The 5520-nt window shown below is 52.5% G+C and overlaps 1 long non-coding RNA gene across 2 annotated transcripts in view; it reads left to right on the top strand.

Annotated features, from left to right (window-relative positions):
* LOC108446153 overlaps positions 1 to 5520 on the top strand; it is a 6657-nt gene extending 1137 nt beyond the window's left edge. Inside the window, exons 2-3 of one of the 2 annotated variants that reach the window (XR_001861273.1) lie at positions 5289 to 5357; positions 5499 to 5520. This is a non-coding gene — a long non-coding RNA (uncharacterized LOC108446153). Of the gene's footprint in view, positions 1 to 5288; positions 5386 to 5498 lie in introns of both variants that reach the window. The other variant, XR_001861274.1, reaches the window with a different exon arrangement.

Here is a 5520-nt window from a genome sequence, read left to right as displayed (position 1 = left end):
CCGGATGGGCTTGGCATCTCCACCCCAGGGTTACCAGCACTGAGATTCACGGTCCCAGCTGCCAAAACTCCTCCGAGTGCAGCAGAATTGTCTCCCTGGGTCGTCTGCTCTGGGATTCCTCCCTTTCCCTGTCCCCACCCAGCCGACTACAGCAGGGCATATACATAACTCCTTTTTACCGACACCGGGGTTCATGCTTCCTGCTGCCAAACCCGTAATGACTGCATCTCTGCCTCTCGGACCATGAACTCCAGGGTGTTCATGGCCACTGAGAAAAACACAGGTGTGGTGTGCCCAGGGCATCATGCAGTGTGGGGGGGTCTCACTGCCAGTGCCTGAACTCGCTCTGCTCGGTGCTTGGAGATAGCTGCTAGGTTCCGTGGTCCCAGATCACAGACTCGTATCAGTAGCTGTCACCATAGCCCTTAATGCTGGCTGGGAGTTTAAAAAATGACAGCCAACCTAGCATTCCTTCTCTGTAAGGAGGGCTGGTCCTCCTCAGGTTTGTTTTGATTTTTTCATCACTATTTTGAGTGGAATTGTTGCAGTGGGGGAGCTGGGTGAAGCAAGGATTTGCATGAAGCTCTCGGTGCTGCGGGGTTGCTAATGGCGAGCGTTATTTCAGCCAGCAGTAAGTTTCATAATCTTGGCCCAGCTCTTGTGAATGTTCCGTTTTTCAGGGTCATGAGCCTCTTTACCCTTCTTCCATCCCTTCCCCCTCTCCCCAAACTGGTTGGCAATTTCATTGTTCCAGTGGAATATATCCGTCATGTGAGGTCATCGCTGCATAAGGAGAGGTGATTGATTGCTTAGGTCACTGGGGCCTGTCCCATGCTGGGCTTTGAATGCTGGTTTGGAGACCTTGAACTGGACTCTGTGCTCAAAGGCGAGGCAATGTGGGTGCAGAGGGGCACATTGATGCATTCCCGGCAGCTCGAGTCGCTGAGCAAACAGACTGCTGCATTCTGAACTAGCTGGAGCGCTCTGAGAGCAGGCAGCTTCATTCCTAGAGGCACAGTATCACAGCAGTCAAGCTCTAGATGTTACAAAAATGCAGATAGATCATCATCTGCCAGATGAGCCAGACAGAATCGGGTGCAACTCTTTTCCCATCCCCGGATGGAAGGAGACTCTACCCGCTCCTCACTAACACGGCTTGTGTGCGCTTGGCTTCATCCAACTGCTCTCCAGTCAGAGCTGATCTCGGCTAGGCATCGAGAAAGCTGTGAGATTCTCAGATTTTAAGGCCAGAGGGACCATTTTGATCATCGAGACTGACCTACAGCAGAGCACAGGCCAGAGAATTTCACCGATTTAATTTCCTGCGCCAAGCCCATAACTTCTGATTGAACTGTAGCATCTCTTTTAGGAATACAGCCAGGCAAAGGCTGCAGGCAGTAGGGAACACACCACCTGCCTAGGTGAATTGTGCTGGTGTGTGACCCTCTTTATTAATAGTATTGTTCCTCATTTGAATTTGTCAAACTTCAGCATTTTGTAGCAGAAGGTGACAGATTGCATCGGATGTGAGGGAGCTACAGCAAGCACACGGCTGGCACCTTGGTTTTTTTATTCCTGTGATGCCTTTTTTATTTGGATAGGATTTATCCATGGCATTAAGGTATACAAGAATCCTGAAAATGGAGAAGGAGCTATTGTCAGCGAATCCTAGGGCTTTCCTGGGGCACAGCAGTATCTGAACTCCAGAGCTCAGGGTGTCACATTCAGGCTTTAGTCGGAGCTCCCTGCTCTGAGCAGGAGTGCAGCAGGCTTTGCTCCTAGCCATTGGGTAGGGTGTAAATTCCCAGCCCTCCTCATTGAACTGCTATATATGCTTTGGGGTATGGCTACTGAGATCTGCTCTCTCATGTCCCAGTAGCGGCAGGTCCATGCTGCGGGAGACTTACAAAGAAGGAGGAAGCACAGATGGGTGTGGGGAACAGCAGCAGGATTCCTGCTTCCATCCTGCAAATGCAATGAGAGCAGCTCCTAACAGATTAGCCCCAGTCTGGACTGGTGGTGGGGTCCATATGCAGTAGCAAAGAACAGTGTAATTCTTACTCACTGCTTTCAAGCACCAAGATTCACAAACTGAGCTCAATGAAGTGCCCTGGGGAAATAGCTTTGTCATTCACACTCTGTCATCTGTGCATCACAGGGACCAGAACGCTGAGATGAAGGCTCTGTACCTAGAGTGAAAGTATACAGGTTCCTGTTCAGGCTCTGGGAGTAGCCCTGTCCACTTTTATTGCCATTAGACCTGGGAAACATATATGAAAGCAAGAGCCTTGCTATGAGGTACTGGTGCAGAAATCCAGTCTCTCTTCTCTGGCACACAAAGACTTCTTGAATGGTATAAGGTGGGATTTATACTCCCAGGTAGTAGGAGCATTGGCATCCCCTCCTCTGCTCTGAGGGTCTACCAGTTTATTCAGGATCCACACTGGGAGCTGCATCCAGAGCCGAACAAAGGATATGTGTTACTCTTGCCCTCCAATGCAGCAGGGTCTGTGCCCAGGACACAATCCCACTGCCAGTGGCTGACCGCAGAGTGCCCCAGACGTGCTTTGTCTGCTAGTTTGTCAATAATCCACGGGGACATCTATGCTCCATTTCAAACATAAACGCTCCAAGCTCGGTGGAATCCAGCCTGTGCTGGCTGGTATTTTCACCTGAAACCTTCCTTTCCTCCCTCACCTTCCATGCCATAGGAGACACCTCTGTTCTGCTCCCAGCTCTTCCACAATCAGTCCTGGGTGTGCCAGTGCAGGACACACTCTCAGTCTTTGGCCAGCATCTGATTAACAAACCAGAATGTGTTGACGGAGACCAACCGACTTTGCATCATTCCCGCACCCATCTGGAGCCACCTTTGGGGTGGGGGCACCGGGAGTCACCAGCTCTTCACTGCGGGCAGCAGAACCCATACACAGCTTGCACCCCATGGATGGGCTGTCAGCTCCTCAGCATCATGTGCCCCTGAGGTGGTCAGTGCTGGGGCTCACTCCCCCTCAGCTCATTCTAGATGTTACCTGCTCCATAGGGCTGAAATTTAGAAAGCCATCCAGGATTTGGCTCTGTAAGGTTTCTTATTCCCAGGTTTTCAACCCTGGAACTCCATAGACTGGGGTGTCGTTGCTGGATCTCACAATCTCAGCTGAGAAGAACACCAGTGTCTCCAGTATGAGACCTCCCAACAAGCGAGGAGAGCGCACTGACCCCAGCATTCCTACACCCAGGCATGTTTCTGAGGGTAGAGCCATTGCTCTTAGGAGGAGTGCTAGAGGTTACACATGCAGCCCTACTGCAGCACACTTCCCTGTGGGACTGGCACTGAGGTCTACCTGCACTTGGAGAAGGTCTCTCCTGCTGGGATGGCGCTGTCCAGCCCCACATCTCCTGCTCCCCAATGCAAAACAGCCCCCAGCCCCCGAAGACTTGAGCTGTGACTCAGAGTGCCGTGCCACAAGCAGAGCAGGCTCTTCATCCCAGGGAACTACTGTCCTGTGGTGAGTCCAAGGCATGGCCCCAGGCACTCCAGGCCACCTTGAAACCCCTCCTGCAACTTGTGTGCCCTCTAGCCTGGGGATTCACATGAGGACGTCCTCCCTGCTTGGAATTCCCTCCCTTTCAAGGTCCAAAATAAATTGTGTCATGGATTTGTGTTGCCAGACATGATCTTCCACGGCATCATGATCATAATCCAGATGGCCAATATCTCACCAGTATCTGGGCTTCAGAAGAAACTTGCTCCATTCTGCTGCCTCTCTGCAGAGCTGCATTTTAATACTGAGTCCCCTCCAAGGCTTAGAGGTTCAGGAGCAAGTACAAAGAAATGCTGAGAATAGCTCCTCTTTTCTCCTCATCTTCGTCTCAGGATCCCTCCAGAGACTGATCTTGCCCCAGAGGGAGGGGCAGGGCACATTAACCAACAATTCTTTTTTTTTTTTCTGTGAACTTTGTTTAAATATTTAACAGAAGGAAACTAAAAATATCCCCAGTTAATGCAGCAGGAGCTAGACAGCTACTTACTCTTGGGTGCCCTTCCTCCTGGCCCCTCTTCTCAGGTGTACATCACAGCAAGCACCGGGCTCTTCCCTCAGGAAGAGGAAGCCTCCCACCCAGGAGGGGCTGCAGTTTTAGGTCAGGGCATGGGGTGAGCAGGGGTGGATGGCAGTAATCCCTTGGAAGCCGGGAGGTACAGCAGAGCTGGCTCAGAGCTGGAGGGGCAGGGTTGGCCTCTGCATTGACTCCCTCGGCCAAGCATCGCTGTTTCTCCATCCCGGCAGCCACAGGAGGGCATGACCGTGGGTTGTCGGCATTCATGCTTTCGCCTTCACGATGAAGGAGCAGGCTGAACACCTCGCATGGGGTTTTTTTTGTCCTGTGTGTGCGTGCGGTTGCGGAGAGGATCCGGGGTCAGGCTCATAAGAGCTCAGCGGGGAAGGGCCGGCACCGCACTGTGCCCAGCCAAAGGAAGGGGCAGGCAGCATGAAGGGCGGCTGTGCTGCCAGCGGGCTGATGCTGGAGGGTGCTGTGCGTCCGGGGCAGAAATCCGGCTGAGGGGACCCGACCTCACTCCGTGTTTTTGCTGCTCGGCCATGGGAGGTGGGAGAGAAAAGGGAGGAACAGGGGAGAAAGGGAGGGATGGGACAGTGCAGAGGACATTAAGACAAGGAGTGTGGGAAGGTAATTTCATGTTAGCTAAGAGGAAAGTAAATACTAAATATTTGATAGGCATATTTTTTCTCTTAAATTCTTTAGTGAGGCTGGACTTTTCTCGCTGATTCACTCTTTCTCAGTCGTCTTGGTTTATCACTCTCGTGCTTCCCCTCTCGCTCCCTCGCTCTGGCACACAATGAAGAGGCTCTTTTTTAATAAATGGATTACACGCTCCACACTATAAATAAACACAGGAATTAAGATTCCAACTTGTTCCAGTGATAAGCAAACAAAGATGCTGGATCCCCCTCTTGGCCCTCAGACAGGAGAGTCCCTGGGGAAGCTGCGCATGTGCCTGGGCATGTGTGCTCCAGAGATCACTCCTTGCTTTTGTGAGCGTATGCTAATGCATGTGTTTCTGTGTGGAGCTGGCATCTGCGGGGACACAATGCACCTCCGTGCATGGGGGCATGGGAGCAGGAGAGGGTGCACGTGTGTGTGCATGGGCTCCCCTTATCCTGCCTGCCGGGGCGGGAGCTCACCCGGGGTGGCACACACTGCCTGCAAGGAGAGAGCCGTCACCGCTGTGTGAGGGGACACTGACACCCCTTCCTTTTGGTTCCCAGTGAAGAAGATGAGACAAGATCCTGACTGAGCAAAGACACTGTTGCATCTGAGATGGAGCCCAGTGCCTGGTAGGTTCACAGCTTCCCACAGTGGCAGGTGAGGCGGGAAGAAAACAGGAGTGTGGGTGGTGGGCTGCTCCCGGCTGCTTGGCCTTTCACCAGGAGGAACGTTTCAGATCAGGCTCTCTTCTTCTTCCCCCCACCCCGCAGCAGGATGCCTCCACTCCTCTCC

Source organism: Corvus brachyrhynchos, unplaced genomic scaffold (assembly GCF_000691975.1).
Source record: "Corvus brachyrhynchos isolate BGI_N302 unplaced genomic scaffold, ASM69197v1 scaffold3, whole genome shotgun sequence".
In the NCBI taxonomy this organism is placed as follows: domain Eukaryota; kingdom Metazoa; phylum Chordata; class Aves; order Passeriformes; family Corvidae; genus Corvus; species Corvus brachyrhynchos.
The sequence above is the reverse complement of the archived record's forward strand: the minus strand, read 5'-3'. Positions and strand labels throughout refer to the sequence as shown.